At 37.7% G+C, this 26,803-nt stretch overlaps 1 pseudogene; it reads left to right on the top strand.

The window, feature by feature from the left end:
• The first annotated feature begins 16,915 nt into the window (after nucleotides 1-16,915).
• LOC126064643 (tubulin alpha chain-like) lies at nucleotides 16,916-24,502 on the top strand (annotated as a pseudogene).
• Nucleotides 24,503-26,803: the final 2,301 nt, after the last annotated feature.

Raw genomic sequence — 26,803 nt, 5'->3', positions numbered from 1 at the left:
AAATGGGGAACCCAGGGTGGAAATAGGGAGAGTGCTGACGCATTGAGGGGAATGTCATCAATGTCATGGAACACTTTCTGTACAAACTATCAAATCAGAAATAAATTTCTCTGTAAACTTTCACTTAAAGCACAATAAAAATTAAAAAAAAAAAAAAAGATGAATGGTTATCAGGGGTAAGAAGGGAGGGTAAGGGGGAAGTTTGGCCTGTGGGGTATACAGTTTATATTAATGGTGGCAGAATGATTTGGAAAAGGACATGGAGAAAGGTTGCACAACTTGAAGAATACAATCAATGTTACTGAATTGGACATACAGAAATGATTGAGGTAGTGTACATTTTGTTATGTATATTTTCATCACAATAAAATAAAAATAAAGCCTCAACTGAAAAACCAAACAAAATGCATACTCCATTCAGACAACAATTTACCCCGTGTGGAACAGTAATTATCCCTGATTTCTCCCTATTCTTCACCACCACTTCCAATCAGCCCTCAAGTTTCAGCAATGATATTTCATATCACCCAAGCCCTTCAACTCCTGATTTATTTCAGGGCCACATCAAATTTCAGTCTGATTACTGCAAAAACCTAGAAAATGATCTCCCAGACTCCCATGCTCCAATTATACTCTAAATTGCCTCTATATTGACTTTTTTAAATCACATGACTTATCATGCCACTTTCATGCATAAAAGCTTTCATGACACCTGATTAGGACATAATATAACTTCTCAGCATGGCCTCCATGTTCCTACTTACCTGTGCAGTTTAATAACATCTCTCCCTGTACCACATATTATGCTCTAATCGTGGGAAATATGGCTTTCCTTGTCATTTGTCTTTGCATAAGCTGTTATTTCTACCCAGAATAGCCTATTGCATTCTCCATGTGATTAAGAGACTGTCGTTTCCACAGGCTGTGTATGAATTAACACCTGCTCACCATGAACCAGTCCTGCTGTGAGCAAAGTGCCTGCCCCATTATGACCTTCTCTGTATGCAAGCATTGTACCTTTTATCACACTGTAATATGGCCATCAATATGCTTGTCTTTCCTTTCCATAACCCTGTAAGCCCTTTAAGAACAGAGGGTGGGTCTGATGTGTCCATCTGTGCTGTTGGAGTCAGCTCTGACTCCAAGCAATCTTACATGTAGTGGAAGGAAACATTTCCCAGTCTTTGCCATCTTCATGAGCTTTGATACTTTTGAGTCCATTTCACTGAGCGTATCCTAGGACATAATTTATATCCCAAATTACTTGTTAATTGTTAAAAAAAAGAAGAAAAAAGTCCAACTAACAGTGTCTCAAAAAGATAGAATAACCTAAACACATTCTAGGCATGCAAAAAAAATGTAAAACTATTGTTGTTTGTAGGTGCCGTTAGGTCAGTTCCAACTCATAGCGACCCTATGTACAGCAGAACGAAACACTGCCAGTCCTGCACTATCCTCATAATCTTTGTTATGCTTGAGCCCATTGTTGCAGCCACTGCATCAATCTATCTTGTTGAGGATCTTCTTTTCACTGACCCTTTACTTTATTAAGAATGATGTATTTCTTCAGGGACTGGTCCCTACTGATAACATGTCCAAAGTATATGAGACAAAGTCTTGCCATCCTTACTTCTAAGGAGTATTCTGGCTGTACTTCTTCCTAGACAAATTTTTTGTTCTTCTGGTAGTTCATGGTATCTTCAATATTCTTAGCCAACACCATGCATAATTCAAAGGCATCAATTCTCCTTCTGTCTTCCTTATTCATTGTCCAGCTTTCACATGCATACGAGACAATTAAGAAAACCATGGCTTGGGTCAGGAGCATTTTAGTCCTTAAAGTAACATCTTTGCTTTCTAACACTTTAAAGAGATCTTTTGCAGCAGATTTGCCCAAAGCAATGCATCATTTGATTTCTTGATTGCTGCTACTATGGGCATTGTAGATCCAAGTAAAATGAAATCCTTCGCAACTTCAATATTTTCTCCGTTTATCATGATGTTATTGATCCAGTTGTGAGGAGTTTTATTTTTTACGTTAAGGTTTAATCCATACTGAAGGCTATGGTCTTTGATCTTCATCAGTAAGTGCTTCAAGTTCTCTTCATTTTCAGCAAGCAAGGTTGTGTCATCTGCATATTGGTTGTTAATGAGTTTTTCTCCAGTCTTAATGGCACACCTTCTTCATATAGTCCAGCTTCTCAGATTATTTGCTCAGTACAAAGATTGAATAAGTATGGTGAAAGGATACAACCCTGAAGTACACCATTCCTGACTTTAAATCACACAGCATCCCCTTGTTCTGTTCTAACAACAGCCTCTTGGTCTATGTACAGGTTCCTCATGAGCACAATTAAGTGTGTTATATTAACTGGTTGTCCTTGAAGACATATGGATATTATCCTATCACTGACTGCATTGTACTTCAGGATAGATCTTGAAATATTCTTTTTTGGCAGTGAATACACCACCATTCCCCTTTAATTTGCCATTCCTGGTGGTAGAGTAGGCCATATGATTGTCTGATTCAAATTGGCCAATACCAGTCCATTTCAGCTCACTAATACCCACAATATTGATGTTTATGCTTTCCATTTCATTTTTGATGATTTCCAATATTCCTAGATTCATACTTCATGCATTCCAGTTCTTATTGTTAATGGATGTTTGCTGCTGCTTTTCTCATTTTGAGTTGTGCCACGTTAGCAAACGAAGATCCTGAAAGCTTGACTCCATCTATGTCATTAACGTCTGCTCTATTTTGAAGAGGCAGCTCTTCCCCAGTCATATTTTGAGTGACTTCCAACCTGAGGGGCTCATCTTCCAACACTATATCAGACGGCGTTCCACTGCTATTCGTAAGGTTTTCACTGGCTGATTTTTTTCAGAAGTAGACTGCCAGGTACTTCGTCCTAGTCTGTCTTAGTCTAGAAGGTCAACTGAAACCTGTTCTCCAGGGGTGACCCTGCAAGTATTTCAATAGTGGTGGCAAAGCTGCTAGCATCACAGCAACAGGTAAGCCACCACAGGACAGCAAACAGACATGTGGGGGTAAAATTATTAGCAGTACTTTTATATATATATATCAAATAATTTTAATTATTTGGAAATTACTTAACATATTGAGTATTATAAATATCAACTTCTGGAGACCAACAATGGAAGTTTCTCTTTCATACACGTTGGGATACATTAGATACTCATGTGTAATCTGTCTCAGTGAAAACTTCTTGTAATGTGTTTTCTGATCTTTTACTTTAATCAAAACTATACATCTCTACTATAGTAATCTTCCTGAGCTTTTCATAATGTTTCTATCTTATTCCGATTCTTATTAATCAAGATTTTCCACTATAGTTTTCAGAATTTTTCTACTAAAGGTTTTGCTTTCTGTACCTTTTCTAGGCCTTGGTTTAATTTTCTGTAAATATTTTTCCATTTCTGTACATTAGCTCAAAATTAGCTCAAAAATCCCCCTGAGACTATGGGCTCCAGACACCCTATCAGCTCAGTAATGAAGTCACTCCTGAGGTTCACCCTTCAGCCAGAGATTGGACGGGCCAGTAAAACAAAACGAGACTATAGGGGCACACTAGGCCAGGGGCAAGGACTAGAAGGCAGGAGGGGGTGGGAGAGCTGGTAATAGGGAAGCCAAGGTTGAGAAGGGAGAGTGTTGACATGCCATGGGTGGTTAACCAATGTCGTAAAACAATATGTGTACTAACTGTTGAATGAGAAGCGAGTTTGGCCTGTAAACCTTCATCTAAAGTACAATAACAATAATTAAAAAAAAAAATCAATTCTAGTGATAAAAAAAAAAAATTCCCTCAAGAGGGTATATGTTCAAATCTTTCAAAGCCCCATTTAATTTCTAGCTCTCTCCTTGAAGCCCCTCTCCATAAATTTAAGCAAATGCCCCGTATGTCAGCTCCTACAACACTCTATCTGTAACATTGTAAGGCATTTGCCCATTTCTTTATTGTGTTATTGGTGGTTAAATTCATGTCATATTTTTTCTTCTGAACTGGAAGCTACTTTTGTACCAAATTCATGTCTGGTTCTTCTTCGTCTTTGATCCTCTACATGGCCCCAGGGCAATAGAGGAAAAAAAAAAAAAACTGGAGAAAGAACAGAGGCCCCTGGAGTTACAAAAAGACAGACCAGAGCTGTGGCACTGGACAAACATCCCAGAAACATAAGGCAAAGAGGCAGCTGAAGACATACAAATTCACTGGAGGGAACAAAGGCTTACTCTGCAATAAAATAGTAAAATATGAGACATTCCTGCAAAGAGTGTGGAAGTATTTTATGCAAACAAGTGATGAAGAATGTGGGACATGTCAAATAGGATTAGCAGATCACAGTTAGTTTTAAAATACATACCTATAATTATATCTAATTTTATATAATATGCACACTTACGTACATATTTTTAAGAACTGTATAATTTAGATAAGGAAAAAATACAGTCTTAACCATATCCAACTAGTTTTTTTTTTTTTTTTACTTTAATTATTTAGCAATGCTTGTGAAGGACGGAGTAGGTGGTAAAGGTGCACATAGGACTAAGTGTCAGTACTAGTGCAGAGTACCTATAGATTGGTAAATATGAAGTATAAAGCAGTATAGCGCAAGACACATATGCTTCTCAATACAACTTAAGGATTAGTCATTCTCTAGAAATACTTTTGTTCTATTCATAAAACCCCAAATAAAAAATCCCTGAATATTTTTTTATTTGAAAAGAGTGAATCAATCCCTCTACTGAAGTAATGATTCTAGTTTCCAAAGGAGTAAAAATCAGGTGAGCACCACGAGGAACACTTCTCATAGGATGCTACTAGAATAAGATGTATTTTGCCTGCTTTTTTTTACTATATATATATATATATATATACATTTAGTAGCTAGTGATGCAAAGTATGAATATGTATGTGCCTGTGAGAGTATATATATATTTACTTTTACTCTTATTTTAAATATATAACGTATTTTAAGTTGAAAAGTATTTTTACTTATTTTTAAAATACAGACATTTCAATTTTAAGAATAATCTGCCCTTTTCAAAATGCGAAACTACATAGTTGAACAGAAAATACAGGGCATATGGTAATTTAAGGAAAAAATTTACCACAAAATGTGATTTAAACGGAATTTAGAAATAGAAACTAAAATAGCTAATTTTAATGTATTTAAAGAAAAGTTAGCAATTTTATTTTTGTTAATATTTCTCCACCACCAGAAAATCCCCATGTACCAAAAACTTAGTAATTTGATTTCTTATGCAAGATTTGTGTTTCCAAATCTCACATAACTTATTTTTATCATCTGTTGCCCAACACGTGAATTATTACAAAAGGGCTAAATTAAAATGTGAAAGTTTCTATATCATAAATTGGCAACTGTCACTTAAAAAGCTCACAATCATAGGAGTGGTATGTTCTTATGCTTTTACCAAGAAAATCTTTGGAATAAAAATAAATCATCAAAATTAATTTCTTTCCTCCTTTTGCTAAAGCGGCAGTTTTTCTGCCTCAAACAATTTGCCTTGTCATATTGACAAAGAATTTAACTACTCCAATGACCTAAAGTAAGATCTAATTTCCAAGTATTTTTAATAAATCAGAGCTTCTAGGCATTAAGGAGAGACTAACCCAGACTTTCTGTCCAATATTATTGAGCTAATAACGTTTCCCAAGTGTAATTTATAAGCCTTCTTTTATGTATTTTTTTTTTTTTTATGTATATAACAGCCTTCTTATATCCTTATCATATACACCTTTCCTCTAAATACTGGTTTAAGTTCTGCTTGTTTCAGAAGGTTTCTGGCAAATATCTACATTCTCCAATGTTCTGGTAAATTCCAGATTCCTCTTTTGCCCTCTTTTCATACACCTATTTCAATTGGTGTTTATAATATAGAGTCTGGAAGCATGTTCACTTTTTAACATGGGGTAACTTCAACACCTTTGTTTTCTTCAATATCAATTCCATGGAAACATCTTCAAAGATAAATTTTCTTTAGAATTAGGCCTTATTTTAATGTAGTGATAATATATATAACACATATGCTTTTATATATACAAACAATTTCTTGTCTAAGCATTTACAAAGATACACACACTCAAAACCTTTATGTACGCCTTGAAACTGCTTCATCATAAGTTGTAACATATTTAATGCTTTTCCTCAAAAGCATAATCTGGTAATTTCTGTCTTTATCTTTCTACTATGAAAAATGGCTGAGAATGCTGGTTGGGTGGGAGTTGACTCACCCACACACCTTCTGGTTCGTTAGTGAGAAGAAGAGGTTTAATAACTCAGAGCTTCTCCAGACTCATTGTCATTTCTGTTACTTCTACTGACTTCTCTCAGGATTGCCTGGGAGATGTGGAGAGTACCTTCTGAAGTTCTAAGCTAGATTATAAGATCAAACTGTCTTCCATTTTGGATTTTTCTTTGGAATAAAAATAAACTGTCAACAGTATAAAATTCCACAAACAGAAGGATCTTGTTCTTCAGAAATAGGTCATCACACAAGCCATGTTTGATTCTAAGCAGGAGCTGCTCAGGCAAGTGGTTTCCAACTGTCCCTAGAAATGGGTTTCCTCTGCTCATAAGATTCTTATTTCATGGATATTAGAACCCGCTGTGCTGTTTCAAACTATGTAACCTGAGGACAAATAGTAAATTGAACATTTGAGGGTGAACTTTCTTCAGTTTATCCTACCAAAGTTTTTTTTTTTTTTTTTAATTATCGTTATTATGCTTTTAAAGTAACTACAAAGGGTGTACTGGTGACAACCTAACAGGCAGAAAGGAGGAAAAAAAGACTTATGATCTTTAGCCCTTGTTGGCACATGCCATGAGATAAAGAACAGAGAGAGTCCACTGGTCTGAAATAAGGTGTTTTTGCGATGCTGCTAACCTGCAGCTATATGCCAGTGGGAAAGGGAACAAAAAAAAAAAATTAAATTTAATCCACAGAAGCTGTTTTTGTTCAAAATAATTGCTGCAGTAGAATAATGCCTTATGGAGGTTCGGCCATGTGTGTTAACAGGGAGATAGCTGTTGAATTCTCGCCAGGAATGCAATTTCCTATCTTACCCATTTCAATGAAAGAGGTAAAATAACCTAGCTCAAAGGTCCAGATCAGGAAAGTCACATTGGAAAAAAGTAATTCCAAATTAAAAAAAAAAATAGCCAGATGCTGTGAAGAAAAATCTCAGTTAAATATATCCTCAGATTATATTATGGAAGTTCTTTTGCTTCTATTTAAAAACGAAGAAGTTTATTTTCACACATGTCTGTATATCCAAAGAATTCCATTTTGTACCTGATAGAAGCAACAGAAGCCTTGCCCATACCCAGGTATTGCTATACTGTCCCCCATCCCAAATTAACCATATCCAGAGCCCCAAATGCTGTTTTCAGCCACTTTAACAGCATTTCCTCATTTACTGTGTTTAGCCAGAATCAGATGTCCTCCTAATATGAATCAGCTCGTCTATACCAAAAAAAAAAAAGGAAAGAGAGAGAGAAAGAGAGAAATGCCCACTACCTTGTTCACTCACACTCCTATGTAGAATACAAAGATAGTCTGTCACCTGGTACCTTTCTCTGTCGCCTTAGGAGCCATGATTAAAGTTAGCCTTAGAAAACCACCCTATGAGTAAATTACAACTAATGTCCATAGATAGGCTGGCCAGTTAATTTGAGAATGTCTTATAATAATAAATGCATAACAACTGAAGTGATTGAAAAGACCATAATTCTAGAGTGTTGAATTGTCCACTGTCATGTATCACCATGTCAACAGCAGTAGAAACCAAGATCAGAGGCAATTAACAGAGAAAAGCAATAAAAAAGGACCACTCTAACATAAGGTCTCAAGGTCGCTCAGTGACAAGTAGCAGAGATTTAATGCAACAAATTTAAATTCATCCCTGGGAATCAGTAGAGACCTGGTAATAGATGTCACTGGGTATTCTTTCAGTAATTTTCTCTGCTTGCTATTCTTCCATGGGCTATTTCTTCACATAATGAATATTGATTCAGTTTTGCTGTGTAGGTCCACAGAATAGTTTTTGTTTTTCTTTTTTTTAAGTGAATTCAGATTTTACATGAAGTTTATTTTTTTCACCTTTTTTTAACAGATACATAGGTTTCATTGGATTTGTTGATACTCATGTACTATAATTAAAGAATCATATAAATTATCTGTAAGAATTATTTTTGTAACTGTTTACTTTTTGGAATGCTCAAAGCATGTCCTATATTTATAAATTCTTATTCATAGTGTTAAACCAATAATAATCTTCTTAAACACAATTCTATATGCAATTTTACTTCTATTCTACTGTAAAATAACTCATACCTATTGTTGTTGTTAGCTGGCTTTGAGTCAGTTAGCTGGCTTTGAGTCAGTTCCGACTCATAGTGACCCTATGTACAACAAAACGAAACACTGCTTGGTCCTGTGACATTCTCAGAATCCTTGCTATGTTCGAGCCCATTACTGCAGCCACTGTGTCAATCCATCTTGCTGAGGGTCTTCCCCTCTTTCAGTGACCCTCTATTTTGCCAAGCACGATGTCCTTTTCTAGGGACTGGTTCTTCCTGATAGCATGTCCAAAGCGTGTGAGACAAAGCCTTGCTATCCTCACTTCTAAGGAGGATTTGTTCATTCTTCTGGAAGCCCGTGGTATATTAAATATTCTCTGCCAACACCATAGTTTAAAGTCATCAATTCTTCAGCCTTCCTTATTCATTGCCCAGCTTTCACGTACATATGAGGTGGTTGAAAATAGCATAGTTTGGGTCAAGCACACCTTATCCCTCAAAGTAACCTCTTTACTTCTTAACACTTAAAAACCCACTACTATCAAGTCAGTTCCAACTCATAATGACTCCACAGGTTTCCCAAGGCTGTAAATCTCTATGGAAGCAGACTGCCACATCTTTCTTCCTAGGAGCTGCTGGTGGTTTCAAACTGCTGACATGTCATTTAGCAGTCAATCATTTTAACCACTGAGCAACCAGGTTTCTTTTAACACTGCAAAGAGATCATTTGAAAACAGATTTTCAAAATGCAATACGTCTATTGATTTCTTAACTGCTGCTCCCATGGACATTGATTGTGGATCTAAGTAAAACGAAACCCATGACAACTTCAGTATTTTCTCCATTTATAAAGATGGTGCTTATTGGTCCAGTTGAGCCAAGAAATTTGGAAGACAGAAACCTGACCAACCAGCTGGAGAAGATCCATATTTGTGCCCATTCCAAAGAAAATGAGCCAACAGAATGCAGAAATTATTGAACAATGTCATTAATAACACATGCATGTAAAATTTTGCTGAAGATAATTCAAAAACAATTGCAGCAGTACATTGATAGGGAACTGCCAGGAGTTCAAGTTAGGTTCAAAAAGGGACGTGAAAGGATGGATATCATTGCTCATGTCAAATGGATCTTGGCCGAAAGCACAGATTGCCGGAAAGATATTTACGTGTGTTTTACTGACGGTGCAAAGGCATTCTACTCTGTGGATCATAACACATTGTGGATAACATTGCAAAGAATGGGAATTCCAGAGCACTTAATTGTGCTCATATGAAACCTGTATATAGGCAATGAGGTAGTTGTTAGAACAGAACCAGGGGATGCTATGTGGTTTAAAATCAGGAAAGGTGTGCATCAGGGTTGTATTCTTTCACCATACTTAGTCGATCTGTATGCCGAGCAAATAATCAGAGAAGCTGGATTATATGAAAAAGGATGGGACATCAGGATTGGAAGAAGACTCATCAACAACTTGCAATATGCAAATGACACCACCTTGTCTGCTGAAAGTGAAGAGGACTTGAAGCACTTATGAAGGTCAAAGACTAAAACCTTCATAATGAATTACACCTCAACATAAGGAAAACAAATATCCTCAGAACTTATAACTACAATATCATTAATAATAGCTAATGTATATTTTCTAATGTATATGAGCACTTATGATATGCCAGACACACTTTTAAGTGCTTTGCATGTTGTCATGAATTGAATTGTGTCCCCTGAAATATGTGTATCAATGTGGCTGGGCCACGATTCCCAGTATTATGTGAATTTTCCATCATTTTTCATCTGATGTGATCTTCCTATGTGTTGTAAATCCTGTCTCTAGGATGTGATGAGACTGGATTAGAGGCAATTATGTTAATGAGGCAGGACTCAATCTACAAGATTAGACTGTGTTGTAAGCCAATCTCTTTTGAGATATAAAAGACAAAAGTGAGCAGAGCGAGGAGGACCTCATACCACCAAGAAAGCAACTCCAGGAGCAGAGCGCTTTCCTTGGACTCAAGGTTCTTGCACTGAGAATCTCTTCGACCAGGGGAAGATTGATGAAGAGAAATTTCCTCCAGAGCCAAAACAGAAAGAAACCCTTCCCCTGGATCTGACGCCCTGAATTCAGACTTCTAGCCTACTATACTGTGAAAGAATAAATTTCTCTTGTATAGCCATCCACTTATAGTATTTCTGTTATAGTAGCACTAGAAAACTAAGACACATGTATAACTCAACTCATACAGAAACCTATCAAATGGGTACTATTATTCCTTCCATTTTTCAGAAGAGAAAATTGAGTCAAAGAGTTGTAAAGTAATTGACCAAAGGCCACCCAACTGGATGTTTTCAGGATTCAACAGAGCCAGAATGCAAACTTTGGGCAGTCTACTCTGTGCTCATAATCTTAACCTTTTCCCTACACTGCGTCTTTCTTTCTCTTACCGCTTTTCCAAATTGACTTCCCTAGTCCAGCAAAGGTACAAAACACAAGTAGAGAAATTCAGTACATTTAATATCATCTTTGCATCAGTCAGAGCTGTAGGGCTGTCTACTAATGTTTTGGGAGGACAGGTGGTAAAATATGTAACTTTATTATATGGCTCAGTGATAACAAGTGCATATATTCAACATCTCTTCCAGTAATGCCAGAAATTTTATTACTGTAAGACTAGTCATATTTACCCAGATGATATACTCTTTATTTGTATTAATTGAAGGCTGTTCTGTCTAATTTGCTCTTTTAAAATGAGAACATTTGCAAACGGAAAATCTGTTACTATGTCTGGGGCCTCAGCCAGGAAAACTTGAAGACTGGAGGTGAATTGGTTGCTCTTGGCTGGTATTTTGGAGAGCTGTCTTCACTCATATGTCTGGTGATTGACACTGCTGTTATCTCAGATTTCAGATAAGGCTGCTGGTTAGAACACCTATCAGAGTAACCTGTGCAATTACATGGAGCCCCACACACCCACACTCACAAGGGCCTCGTACTTGATTAAATACTTTCTTGTCGCTGTCTTGAAATTCTGGAAACGCTGGTGGTGTAGTGGTTAAGTGCTATGGCTGCTAACTGAAAGGTAGGCAGTTTGAATCCACCAGTTGCTCCTTGGAAACCCTGTGGGGCAGTTCTACTCTGTCCTGTAGGGTTGGTATTAGTCAGAATTGACTCGACGGCAATGGGTTTGGTTTTTATCTTGAAATTCTTTTTTTTTTTTAAATAATTTTTATTGAGCTTTAAGTGAACATTTACAAATCAAGTCAGTCTGTCACATATAAGCTTATATACACCTTACTCCATACTCCCACTTAATCTCCCCCTAATGAGTCAGCCCTTCCAGCCTCTCCTTTCGTGACAATTTTGCCAGTTTCTAACCCTCTCTACCCTCCTATCTCCCCTCCAGACAGGAGATGCCAACACAGTCTCAAGTGTCCACCTGATACAAGTAGCTCACTCTTCATCAGCATCTCTCTCCAACCCATTGTCCAGTCCCTTCCATGGCTGATGAGTTGTCTTCGGGAATGGTTACTGTCCTGGGCCAACAGAAGGTTTGGGGACCATGACCATCGGGATTCCTCTAGTCTCAGTCAGACCATTAAGTCTGGTCTTTTTATGAGAATTTGGGGTCTGCATCCCACTGATCTCCTACTCCCTCAGGGGTTCTCTGTTGTGCTCCCTGTCAGGGCAGTCATCGGTTGTGGCCGGGCACCATCTAGTTCTTCTGGTCTCAGGACGATGTAAGTCTCTGGTTCATGTGGCCCTTTCTGTCTCTTGGGCTCATAGTTATTGTGTGACCTTGGTGTTCTTCATTCTCCTTTGATCCAGGTGGGTTGAGACCAATCGATGCATCTTAGACGGCTGCTTGTTAGCATTTAAGACCCCAGACGCCTCATTTCAAAGTGGGATGCAGAATGTTTTCATAATAGAATTATTTTGCCAATTGACTTAGAAGTCCCCTTAAACCATAGTCCCCAAACCCCGCCCTTGCTCCGCTGACCTTTGAAGCATTCAGTTTATCCCAGAAACATCTTTGCTTTTGGTCCAGTCCATTTGAGCTGACCTTCTGCGTATTGAGTATTATCTTTCTCTTTACCTAAAGTAGTTCTTATCTACTAACTAATCAGTAAATAACCCTCTCCCACCCTCCCTCCCTCCCCACCTCGTAACCACAAAAGTATGTGTTCTTCTCAGTTTATACTATTTCTCTTTATCCTGAAATTCTTAATGATTTTGCCATTCAATTTACTTTTTGTAAGATTAATGGGTCAATAGACCAGGCACAGGAGCAGAAGAGACACATTCCTTGTCACCCCATTCACATACAGTGTTAATGATACCCTATCAGCACAGAATTCCTGTGGGCCATAATGCATGGGAGTTCAGTGAGACTCAAAGGGAATATAAAATAAGCTTTTTACATCTATGACAGAGTGATTACAGGTGTGTGTTGGGGGGGGCATTGACAGCCCTAGGAGGTCTGCTTTCTATTTAAAGAGAATTTGTTTCTGATGTAAAATGAGGCAATGACACTCTAAGAAAACTTACCATATCCTTTCTTATTCAGGTTACCTTTAAACCCACTGGCACTGAGTGATTCCGACTCATAGAGACCTCATAGGATTTCCAAGGCCCTAATCAATCGCTATGAGTCAGTATTGATAATCAATTTTGAGATATTAAAAGAGCAGATTAGGCACAGAAGCAAGCAGACACAGGAGGAAGACAGGCACCATTTGAGGACAATGGAGGCAGATCTCCAAGCTCAGGAATTCCCAGGATTGCTGGTTACTAGAAGCTCATATGGAGCCCTAGTAGCGCCATCATTAAGAACTTGGCTGTTAACCAAAATATCAGCTGTTCAAATCCACCTTTCCTTGGAAACCCTACCAAAAAAAAAAACCTGTTGCCGTTGAGTTGATTCTGACTCATACTGACCCTATAAAAAAAAAAAACACAGAGTAAACTCTGCCATAGAGTTTCCAAAGAGTGCCTGGTGGATTTGAACTGCTGATCTCTTAGGTTAGCAGTCGTAGCACTTAACCACTATGCTACCAGGGTTTCTGAACAGGGGAGCTCTATTTTGTCCTATAGGGTCACTATGAGTCACAATTGACTCAATGGCAATGGGTTAGAAGTTGGAATAGACAAGAAAGGACTCATCCTCACAGTCAGTGCCCTGAATTTAGACTTCTAGCCTCCTGATTTGTGAGAAAATAAATTTAAAAATAAAGCCACCCACTGTAGTATTTCTTTTATAGCAGCACGAGATAACTAAGACAGGGCCCCCTATGCTCATTTTTGCACTGGGCCATGCACAATATGTAGTTAAACCTGGCACTTGCACATGGCTTCTCTATTATATTGAATTTTATGTATTTTTTTAAACATAATTATAGGTTCACATGATTTGATCCTTTATTTTGATAACGTAATGAATTATGTTAAAGAGTGTTATAGTGTAGTCATGAAAGCATTTCTACCTCTTCCTTCTCTTTTCTCAGTTTCCCCAGCCTGAGAAATTCTATTATAGTCTCTTACGGCTGGAAGATGGGAGGTGGGGCAGAGTGGAGGTAGAATAACCTAGCATCTTCAAGTGCCCTGCATGCAAACATTTTGTTTATTTCAAGACTCCCCACTGTCCCTCATGAGATTTAGATTTTTCTGAGACAAAGACAGGGATCAATTCTCCCCCTCCACCCCCACCCCCCCCGTTTCAGCTCATCACATTCTTTTCCTGAGAAAGGATCACAAAAAGCTTCTATTACTTGAGTGGAAGAAGGAACAATGGAAAACAGAAATAAAGGGCAAATATAGGTGAATTTTTCCAAAATAACATCCTGCCACACCATAAAAAAATAATTTGTCATGTCTTAAGCTGATTTAATTTTTCTAAACCCACAGATTTTAATCCTCTTAGGCAAGCTACTATTATATAAGCATATATCTGTTTCAAAAGTCCTCTCTTTAGCTGCCCATGTTTTGTCCTTGCAACAAATTATGTCTATATGATGATTTCAGTCGGTTTTGTGAACCACCATTGTGAATTTTTTCTCTCCGCCACTTTTACCATTGCCAATGTGGAAGTTAACTGTTTGCCAATTTATTTGCTATTATCTTAAAAATTGCTCTAAAACCTTAAAAATTTCCTTCTTTTGTACATGTAGCAGACTACAAAGTCAAATTTTTCCTGTAGACCCAGAATAGGTATATAGGGCTCAAAGCAGAAGGGGGGAAATTTAAGAAATCCACATTTGGAAGAAAGCTTTCAGCAATTAAGATTTTGCAGCTAATTCAAGTCTTAAGGGCAGATGACTAAACAAGCTTGGCAACCATCATCGCAACAAACCTCCACACTCCACCCCATGTCTATTGATTCTGAGACAAAAAGTTCTTTCACATTTTAACAGTCTTGAAATTGAGAGCCCTTATGATCAATACCATCTTATAGTCACTTAGGGTCAGCAGAAGTTCAGATAGAGTTTCTGTTCTTGTTCATGTGAGACAATGTGTAGAAAACAGACAGAATTAAACCTTGCAGAATGAATACTAGTGACAAGGAAAAAGTCCTGGAGACAATGGAGGAGAGTGACTTATTATAGAAACTAGATACTTGTGAGAAGAGATAAGGTCAGGAGTTAATTAGACATTGTTAGCAACAACCCCAAGCAGAAGTCAATAGTTCCCTGGGTCTATATAATTGCAAAGCCTGCCTAAAACCTCAAGCTGTTCACTATTTGGTCATTTGTGCATTCTATTTTCTGAAAAATTCTTTATTCTCACAACTCTTGATAACACAAAGTACCTTATTAAATGGAAAAGATGATTATTTATAACCCTAAATCCAAAGAAATTATTGAAAGGCCTCTGGGTGGCATAAACAGTTTATACTCAGCTAGTGTATGGACTGAATTGTGTTCCCCTAAAATAATAATAATAAAAAAAAAACCCAGTGCCGTCAAGTCGATTCCGACTCATAGCGACCCTAGGGGCTGTAAATCCTAACCTTCATGACTGTGGTTATAGTCCTATTTGGGAATAGGTTATCTTTGTTATGGTAATGAGGCAGGGTTAGTGTAGAAGATGTCTTGAGTTAATTTCTTTTGAGATATAAAGGAGATTAAACAAACAAGTGGTAGAAGCAGAAATGGTGGAAGAGAAACGTCAAGCCACATAAAAATCACCCAGGAGCAGAAGTTTAAAAGAGACAAGGGCCTTCCTCCAGGGCTGACAGAGAAAGAAAGCCTTTCCCTAGAGCCAGCACACTGAGTTCAGACTTGTAGCCTTCCAAACTGTGAGGAAGTAAATTTCTGTTTGTTAAAGGCATCCCCTTGTGGTAATGCAGTTATAGCAGCACTTTGGTTACTAAATTGGCTAGTAACCAAAAAGTTGACAGTTTGAACCCAACCAGTGGCACCCCAGAAGAAACAGGCCCTGCAATCTGTTTCCATAAAGATTACAGCCAAGGAAATCCTACAGAGCAGTTCTACTCTCTAACACCTGGGGCCTCCTAATTCACAAATCAACAGCAAAAACCAAATCAATATCAAAACCAACGACAGAGCTGAGGTTCACTCATTTTTCAAAAGTGATTCAGAAGAGTCAGACTCTGAATATGAAGTAGTTTTAAGAACTCATTAACCAATGTATTTTGTTTATATTTTCAGGGTCTTTTAGTACATATAAGAATAATATACAAGATCTATCTAAGTCTAAAAGAGCTACTTAAATAAGATATAATAAAAAAAATTGTGACAAGAAATCATTGTGTCATAGTTTAATTTGCAGCAGTAGTTCTCACTTAGTGAGTGATACCTACAAATAATGGTGCATCCTAAATTTGATGCTATTTTAGGACACCAGGGAAGAGGAAAGGGATATAGGGTCCTTGAGGTTCATGAGGAAGAGTCCCAATCCCAATTCCAAGATCAGGAGGTGAACATTTGACAAGAAAGATTGGATATTGACTTGGACAGTGCATTTTTTCCCCTTGAACCTACATGTATAGAAAAGAAGAGAATTGGGTGTACACCTGATAGGGAGGTGAGGTGGATGTATAAAAGAGACTATATCAGAGTCAGATCATTCAGATCAAAACAAACAAACAAAAAACCAAACCCATTGTCATCCATTTGATTCTGACTCATATAGGACAAGAGTAGAACTGCCCCATATGGTTTCCAAGGAGTGGCCAGTGACCTTTTGGTTAGCAGCCAAGTTCTTAACCACTATGCCACCAGGGCTATGAGAATTGCCTCATAGAAGACACTCATGACCCAGACAGTGTTAGCTAATGAAGCAGCAACAAAAGGAAATGCAATCATGTATACTTTTGCCCATCCTGTCTAACATCTGCCTATCTCCAAAGTAGCTAGGATTCAACAAAGGAGGGAGGAGGGCCATGAACGAGCAGGTGCCCCTTCATTCCCTACCATAAGTTCCTCTGGCAAGGCTTACACCATTGCTTGAGGATAATGGAAGAGATGAAATTGGAGTTTTCAACTGCATTAAATTTTTTCACTGGAAGTGAAAGAAAGGTTATGGGATCTGCCTGGAATGCTGTTAAGGGGCTTTGCGATGGGATGGGAAAATGAAAGTTCAGACTGCTCCATTATCCAGTTACATTTATGTGTCAAAGATATTAAAATGTAATAAATCATCCTCATATCCTGCTACCTAAACAAACCATACAAAAACAAACACAATGGAGAGATCTGCAAAATGTATACTCTAATCCAGATGAACTCTATAGATTTCACATAATCTTCACTTCCAACTAATTCATCAAGCTCTTTGGATACAATGTTAGAATTCTTTTGTGGGCTGTATTTTCAGACGATGCTACCGATTGTGGTTTTTTGTAGTAGCCCGATCTTCTAACATTCTAGTTGCAATGTCAATAACACACAAAAGCTCTTAATAATCTTTTCTCCAATAGTTTACACTTCTCTGTTAGTTTACTTCGGATGATGATAAAATACATTCTTATTGTCAGGTTTTAATTTTATTTGCATAATGTTTTTTTTTTTTTTCTTAATACCACTTTGTACAGTTGAAGTTACGGTTAAAGAAGTTCAGAATTATATGTAGATGTTCAACCTGAAATCTTCAATATCATGTGGTAACTCAGAAGGCTCTATGTGATTAATTTATAATGTTTTCTTTATTTTAAAAAAAAAAAATTGAGGAAATGTGGCAGTTTTTATAACCACAAAAGGTGAGCCCGATGATATGTAACAAGGTGGACTGGCAGGTCAAATCTAAAAAGACGCATTTCAGGATGGAGATGGGAGATTGTCCAGTCTCTTTAATGACCTGATGTATAAAAAACTCTTTGCTGTAGAGTCAATTCTGACTCATAGCAACCCTAGAGGAAAGAGTAGAGCTGCCCCGTAGGGTTTCCAAGGAGCGCCTGGTGAGTTAGAACGGCCAATCTTTTGGTTAACAGACATAGCTCTTAATGACTATGCCACCAGGGTGTTTTGCCTTATGTCTAGACACCCCATGAACAAAATCTTAATCCCATAAGGGAGATTCATTCCTGTGACAACGTTCATAATGAACTGGCGCAGCTGTGGCACCCGGGGGAATGGAAAAGACATCCTTCAATAAGGCAGATTGCAGGAAGAGATAAAGGGGTCCTTGAGTGGGGGGGAGGGAAACTTAATCAGCTGGGTAGGGGTCAGACTCAGGCTGAGACCTGGCTCAGGAAGACTGCGTGATTCCAGACTTAGCATGCATTTTACCTCATGCTGACCTAGTTTTCACTTCACTCTGTGAAGATGACAGGAGAAAAACTGAACAAATGGCACCTCTACATATTCCCATTTCCTCTAGTTGACTCTGAATAATTTTTGCCTCATTTTATTTAAAATATTGTGACTTAACAGATCAACAGCAAACACAAAAGCAAATGTAAAAGATGTATTTCAAAATCAAACAGAAATGTTTGTATTATTTTCATTTCTCTCCTTCTCAGCATTCTACCATGAAATGGAACACATAAAAATCGATATCCTAGGCATTAGTGAGCTGAAATGGATGGGTGCTGGCCATTTTGAATCAGATAAACATAGGGTCTACTATGCCAGGAATGACAAATTGAAGAGGAATGTGTAACATTCACAGTCAAAAAGAACATTTCAAGATCTATCCGGAAGTACAATACTCTCAGTGATAGAATAATATCCATATGCCTACAAGGAAGACTGTTAATATGACTATTATTCAAATTTATACAACAAACCTCTAAGGCCAAAGATGAAGAAATTGAAGATTTTTACCAACTCCTGCAGTCTGAAATTGATCCAACATGCAATCAGGATGCATTGATAATTACTGGAGATTGGAATGTGAAAGTTGGAAACTAAGAAGGATTGGTAGTTGGAAAATATGGTGTTGAAGAGATATGATGCTGGAGATCACATGATAGAATTTTGCAAGACCAATGTGTTCTTCAATGCAAATACATTTTTGTAACAACATAAACGGCAACTGTACACATGGGCCTCACCAGACAGAATACACAGGAAACAAATTGACTACATCTGTGGAAAGAGACAACAGAAAAGCTTAATATCATCAGTCAGAATGAGGCCAGAGGCCGACTGCAGAATAGACCATCAATTGCTCATATACAGTTCAAGTGGAAGCTGAAGAAAATTAGAACATGTCCATGAGAGCCAAAGTATGACCTTGAGTATATCCCACCTGAATTTAGAGACCATCTCAAGAACAGTTTTGACACTTTGAACATTAATGACTGAAGACCAGATGAGTTGTGGAACGGCATCAAGGGCACCATACATGAAGAAAGCAAAGGGTCATTAAAAAGGAAAGAAAGAAAAAATCAAAATAGATGTCAGAAGAGACTCTGAAAGTTGTTCTTGAATGTACAGTAGCTAAAGTGAAAGGAAGAGTTGATGAAGTAAAAGAGCTGAATAGAAGATTTCAGAGGGTGGCTCCAAAAGACAAAGTAAAGTATTTATTTACATAAAGGAGCTGGAAATAGAAAACCAAAAGGGAAGATCAAGCTCAGAATTTCTCAAGCTGAAAGAATTGAAAAAGTTTCAACTCTTGGGTTGCAATATTGAAGGATCTATAGGGAAAATATTAAACGATGCAGGAAGCATCAAAACAAGATGGAAGGAAGATACAGAGTCACTGTACAAAAAAGAATTGGTCAATGTTCAATTATTTCAGAAGGTAACATATAATTAAGAACCTATGCTACTGAAGGAAGAGATCCAAGCTGCACTGAAGGCACTGGCAAAAAAATGAGGCCCTAGGCATTGACTGAATACCAATTGAGATGGTTCAACAAACATATGTAGCCCTGGAAGTGCTCAGTGATCTATGCCAAGAAATTTAGAAGACAGCTACCTGGCCAAATGACTAGAAAAAAAGAGACCCATATTTGTACTCATTCCAAATAAAGATAATCCAACAGAACGTGAAAATTAACAAACAGTATCATTGATATCACACATAAGTAAAAATTTGCTGAAGATCTTTCAAAAACAGTTGCAGCATGTCATGGTTTTAATTGACTACCCAAAGACATTCAGCTGGGTGGATTATAACAAATTATGGATAATATTGTAAAGAATAAGAATTCCAGAACACTTAATTGTGTTCATGAGGAACCTGCACATAGACCGAGAGGCAGCTGTTCAAACAGAACAAGGAGAAACTACTTGGTTTAATGTTAAGAAAGATATGTGTCAGGGTTGTACTCTTTCACCATGCTTATTTAATCTGTATGCTGAGTAAATAATCCAAGAAGCTGTACTATATGAAGAAGAACAGGGCATCAGGATTGGAGGTAGACTCATTAACAACCTGGAATATGCAGATGACACAACCTTGCTTGCTGAAAGTGAAGAGGACTTGAAGCATTTACTGATGAAGATCAAAGACTAAAGACTTCAGCATGGATTACACCTCAATATATATATATAAAAAAATCTTCATAATTGGATCAATGAGCAACATCATGATAAACAGAGAAAAGATTGAAGTTGGGAAGGATTTCATTTTACTTGGATCTAAAGTGCCCGTGGAAGCAGCAATCAAGAAATCAAATGATGCTTTGCATGGGTCAAATCTGCTGCAAAAGACCTCTTTAAAGTGTTAAAAAGCAAAGATGTCACTTTGAGGACTAAGGTGCACCTGACAAAAGCTATTGTGTTTTCAATCACCTCATATGTATGTGAAAACTGGACTATGAATAAGGAAGACCAAAGAAGAGTTGATGCCATTGAACTATGATGTTGGTGAAGAATATTGAACTTCCCAGAAGAACAAACAAATCTGTCTTGGAGGAAGTCCAGCTAGAGTGCTCATTAGAAGCAAGGATGGCAAGACTTCATCTCACATACTTTGAACATGTTATTAGGAGGGACCAGTTCCTGGAGAAGGACATCATGCTTGGTAAAGCGGAGGGTCAGCAAAAAAGAGGAAGACCTTCGACAAGATGAATTGACACAGTGGCTGCAACCGAGCTCAAGCATAACAACGATTGTGAGGATGGCACAGGCCCGGGCAGTGTTTCATTCTGTTGTGGATAAGGCCACTATAAGTTGGACCTGACCTGCGAGTACCTAACAACAACAGCAATCCTATTCTAAGAATAAATTTCAAAATGTATTTGACAAATAGTGAGATGTCACTTGTAGGTCAGATCAATTACATATGGACTTTCAAAGTTCCCGTCTTAGTGATTTACTTACATTTCTTTTGAAGAAATTACCCCTCTTTTCTACAAAAATAGAAATGACTTAATCCTTCAAGGGAGGAACCACCTTTTTCTATAATAAAGTGTGTTTTAGTAATTTATGATCTTATCAGGAATAGTTACTTATTTATGCTATTCGGAATGGCTAGATCATCCACTTGGGCCAATTTTCTACCCACGTCTTCCATTCTAAATTATTTAACATATAGTATCCTGGAATTAATGTTCTTCCCCCATACCCCAGGTTTGAAAGAGTAGGAAGAGTTCGTAAAATTCTCTGTCTAGTTTTGGCTACCTTTTCTACAATTTCTACATCATTGCAGTAAAAGTAATAAAATTAATCAAATTACTATAAAGTTCAGATATGGAAATCATTCCTGATTTTGGCAGACACTAGAGCCATTTCATTACAGAGAAATTTAAAGTATTAAATAACTTAAGATCTTTGCAAGCAATGTATCTTAAATATATACACTAAACACAAAGTATTATTGCTTTAAAATATGTAACAATTATTAATTGCCAATCTTTGTTTTAAATGATTTACAAAATAAGTCATATAACTTTCAGCGTTATGGATTAAATAATTGAGATTCAAATATGTGTAGTAAACCACTCAAGAACACAGAGCTAGATGCCACAGGTAGGATTTGAACTCAGGCAGTTAGATTTCAGAGTTTGTGCTCCTTCCCATGCCAATAGGCTCATTTCAGCACTACGGTATGAAATTACTCCTCTTTTCTACAAAAGTAGAAATGACTTAATCCTTCAAGGTAGGAACAACCTTTTTCTGACCAAGGAGCACTTAGTCATAATCAGAATAATGCCCTTGGTATATTTCTCCTGAAAGCAATGTCACTATGTGCTGTGGAATTTGAGCCTCTTGTCCACTGCTGTCATCTAGATGGTTCTCACTTTCAGACAAATGTCTGCTGAGATCTCTGGAAAAAAACACAGAAGTATTCAGTTTTGCTTTCTCTAGGGAGGCTATTAGCATACTTTTCCATTTGTCCTGGTTGTGAAGTTTGTAGCTTTTCAAAGACCTTTATCTTGGAAAAGTACTTAGAGGAAAGCTTTTAGATGATTAAAAACTTGACATGAAACAAAGCTCAGTTATGATCAAAAAGAAGATATTATCAGAATATCTTTAAAACATATTTGAATATCTTTAACTATTTTTAAACTGGACCTCTTTGTCCCTGCCAATAATTGGGCTTTATCTGGCAATCCTGAAAGGCGGGGATTAAATAAGGAAATTTGTGGCAAATTTATTAGAAGAGTATATTTTATATCTATCGGGCCTTGTACATTTATATTCTATTTTCATTTTGCTTAGTACTAGTTTTTTTTCTTAAAAGGTGTTAGTTCTTATCACTATGTGCAATTTGATATGTGAAAATTGATTTAGTTTTGTTGTTCTTATCTTCTATCTTACCTCTTATCTCAGAAATGAGAGAAGCAAGAAAATATACCATCAAAAGGAAGGTTAAGGTTAGAACAGGAAGCCAATGACTTCAGCACTGCTCTGTGTCTTTTGTTTTACCACAATATCTCTTCAGCTTCCAATAGTGGGCAAAAGGCAGACTTTTCACCGTTCTATACCACAATGCCCTGAAGAGGAGGAACAGAAAAGCGAAATGGGTTATAGGAGAGAAACACCTATGTATTTTCGTCCTTATAAAAGTAAAGATGTTGCATTCTGAGGGAATTCCATTTGAACTGGGCTATTATGAGTGTCCAAATGCATTTTGAAATTCACTTCTAATATGTAGATCCATTCAAGCAACAACTAGAAAATATCAGCTAAATTATTTATAATAGCAATGAATTAAAATCATTTTATTTGGCTTTGGAAAATATGATTATGTGTATATTTCCTTTCCATATGTTGATGGATTGTAAATCCATAATTTTAAGCAAAATAAATCTATCACACTATGGAGAGCCAATGGAAAGAAATAAGAACAATGCCTAGCTTCTCTAGCCTTCTGGTCTACCACAAGTTCATCCTTTTCCTCTATTGAGCAGGGAGGAAACCCTGGTGGCACAGTGGTTAAGAGCTCAGCTGTTAACTTAATGGTTGGCACTTTGAATCCACCAGGGGCTCCTTGGAAACCCTATGGGGCAGTTCTACTCTGTCCTATAGGGTCGCTGTGAGTTGGAATTGACTCAATGGCAGTGGGTTTGGGTTTTTAGTATTGAACAGGGATGTCCCTAAAAACACTGAGGTTGAAAAACTTCTTTAGTATGCCAATCTCCCTTTCATTTACCTGCTTCCTCTCCCTCAATAACTGACCCTTGTATACCACCTAATCTCTGATATCACTGGAGAAAAATAAGCATAAATTATAAGTCTAGAAAAGAACTCAGAGAACAGCTGGACCACCATATTTCATTAAAAATGCCTATCATGGCCTGACAGATCATATAAATGGCTGATGCACTGGAATTCTAGGGAAGTAGAGAGTTCCTTTTCCAACTGAGGTGGCTCATCCATTGCTCAATTCCAGGCGACCAGCTGGTTTGCAGAATACAAGCTCAATAATGCTATTTTTAAAAGATTTTTCAATTATAACCTTAAGTCTATAATTTTATATGGAATCTTCTAATTTCAAGTGTTTTAAGCTAATTCAATCCACTCCAACAACAACAGCAACAACATAACCATCCCTTAGGTTACCAATTTGTGAACTTTGATCCATAACTTCACATTTATTTTACAGAAGAGAAAACTGAGGCTTCAACAGGCAAAGACATATTAAATAGCAAATAGTAAGTTTGATGCAGAACTAAGTATCCCAGTATCACTGTGTCCCTTAGATTCGATGTTGCCCTGAATGTCAATCTGACAATTCCAGACCAACCTGGTGCTCCATACCCACATCTACTTCCCTCTGATCACATATGCCCCCATCATCTCTGCAGAGAAGCCTACCATGAACACCTTTCTGTAGCAGAGATTACCAGTGCTTACTTTGAGCTAGCCAACCAGATGGTGAAATGCAACCCTTGTCATGGTAAATACATGGCTTACTGCCTGTCCTACCGTGGCGATGTGGTTCCAAAAGATGTCAATGCTGACATTGCCACCCTAAAGACCCGGCGCAGCATCTAGTTTGTGGATTGGTGCCCCACTGGCTTCAATGTTGGCATTAATTACCAGCCTCCTCCCTGTGGTACCTAGCGGAGATCTGGCCAAGGTGCAGCGAGCTGTGTGCATGTTGAGCAACACCACAGCCATTGCTGAGATCTGGGCTCACCTAAACCACAAGTTTGGCCTGATGTACACCAAGCATCCCTTTGTTCACTAGTACCTGGGTGAGGGAATGGAAGAAGGAGAGTTTTCTGAGGCCTGTGAGGACATGGCTGCCCTCGAGGACTATGAGGAGGTCGAAGGAGAGGGTGAGAAAGAAGGGGAAGAGTACTAATTATTCCTTCCAGCTCTGCAGCATGTCACACTCAGAACTTCAGCTTCTATGTCAGCTGACAAAGTTTTCTTGTTGGATTATCGTCACTATCAACCTGGATCATGTCTTATTTTTCTATGTGTAACTGCAAGATTTTTCTATCATGTCTCAAAGTAAAAGTATTACAAAGGAAAAAAAAAAGGAAGCCTCTATTTTTAGTATCTTTTCTTGTACCTCCTGGTATCTCCTACTTCACTGCTGTAACACAGCATTAGGAATACCATACATACATAAAGGCTTAGAATAAAATGTCCACTCCTTACAGTGGCTTAATGGTCAAGAGTACAAATTCTGGAGTGGAAATGTTTCACTTTATACCCCAGCTCCACTAATACTAGCTCTGTGAATTTAGGGAATTACTTAAACTCTATGTAAGCCAGTTCTCTCATGTTTAAAGTAGAAAAAAAAAAAAAAAAAAAACTCTCTCTCATAGGGTTGTTGTGACGATTAAATGAATGCATACTGAATGTACGCAGTAAACCAAAACGGCTTGCCGCCCAGTTGACCTACAAAATCGGCAACCTGAGCAAGGCAGAAAACTGTCAGAGAAGGGAAATTCAAACTCACACATTTTCCACTAATAGAGAGCCACAGAAAATTGGTAAGACTGCATCCTGTCAAAGGCAGAAAGCTTGCAAGATTCAGAAAAAAAGGCAGTGACGTCAAGTTTTGGTTCTCACAGGTTTCACTCCATCAAGTGGTTAAAAACTGCCTGGCATATATTGAGTCCCAGTCATCATCATCACAAGACCTTCCGCGATCTCAATCCTTTAATGTCCCCAAACTGATCGTCTATACGTTTATTCTACTTCATGACGCTCAGGCTACAAGTTCATCCCAAATCACAGCAAGTTCATTTCTACTCCAAAGTCTTATACTTGCTGTTCCATAGTTTGTAATTCATGGTTTACTTTCTCACTTCATTCAGATTTGGCCTCAAATGCCATCTTCTCATGTACGTCTTTTAAGACTATCCTCCTTATACTAATTCCTTTATGTACTAGCCCTTCATTCTACTTTTTCTTTCTTAAGGGGACTATTTTCTCAAGATTATATGACACATTTATTGCATACTTTTTCTGTCAGTCTCTGTACCCCACGCTTGAAAGTAATCTCCATGAGAGTGTTAGCAGTGTTTTTCTTGTTCGTTATAGCAGCCTCAATGCCCAGAAGATGGCAGAGGATATATGCCTTATTTTTACACAAATAATGTGTGCGTTCTATGTTTCCCAACTGTGTCTTCTCCCCATGAGGTATTTTCATAAGCATGTTCTGCTAATTTTTTTGGAGCAACATGTAAAAACTATTGACATAATGTTGCTACAAAAATACCTTGGGAGAGGGCATAGTTGGCAAACAAATGTAGAAGGTGTGTATTATTTGTGTAAAAATATAGTAGAAGGCACCAGTAACTATTAATTGAATGAATGAAGTTAATAAATAATTGAATGAATAAATGCCAAATGAAAACCAGCTAACGGATTCAAGCGGATGGCAAAGAACCTTGAATAAAATTTAGTCCCTATCTTAGTTGTCTTCTACTCTGTCCTGTAGGGTCACTATGAGTCGGAATCGACTCGACAGCACTGGGTTTTATCTTAGTTGTCTAGTGCTGCTATAACAGAAATACCACAAGTGAATGGCTTTAACAAAGAGAAATTTATTCTCTCACAGTCTAGAAGGCTAGGAGTCTGAATTCAGGGCATCAGCTCCAGGGAAGGCTTTCTCTCTCTGTCAGCTCTGGAGGAATATCCTTGTGATCAATCTTTTCCTGGTTCTGGAGCTTCTTAGAGCAGGGACCTAGGGTTCAAAGGACAAGCATTCTAGGCTTTTTTTGCTTGGTGGTAATGAGGTCCCCCTGTCTCTCTGCTTGCTTCTCTCTTTGATATCTCAAAACAGATTGACTCAAGATACAATCTAATATGTAGATTGAGTCTTCCTTCATTATCATAACTGCCTCTAGTCTTCCCTCTTTAACATTATAGAGGTAATAAGATTTACAACACATAGGAAAATCACATCAGATGACACAATGGTAGGCAGTCACAAAATACTGGAAACCATGGCCTAGCCAAGTTGACACACATATTTGGGGGATACAATTCAATTCGTAACAGTCCCTACGCAAGTCATTTGAAAATTTGTGCTTACCGATTGACAGAGACTGTGTGGGAAGTTTCAGATACAAAAGTATTGGTGAATTATGTTTCAAGATATTTTCATTTTTGTTTTCTGCCAGAGACAAAATGCTTAAATATTGCT

Source organism: Elephas maximus, chromosome 21 (genome assembly GCF_024166365.1).
Source record: "Elephas maximus indicus isolate mEleMax1 chromosome 21, mEleMax1 primary haplotype, whole genome shotgun sequence".
In the NCBI taxonomy this organism is placed as follows: domain Eukaryota; kingdom Metazoa; phylum Chordata; class Mammalia; order Proboscidea; family Elephantidae; genus Elephas; species Elephas maximus.
The sequence above is the reverse complement of the archived record's forward strand: the minus strand, read 5'-3'. Positions and strand labels throughout refer to the sequence as shown.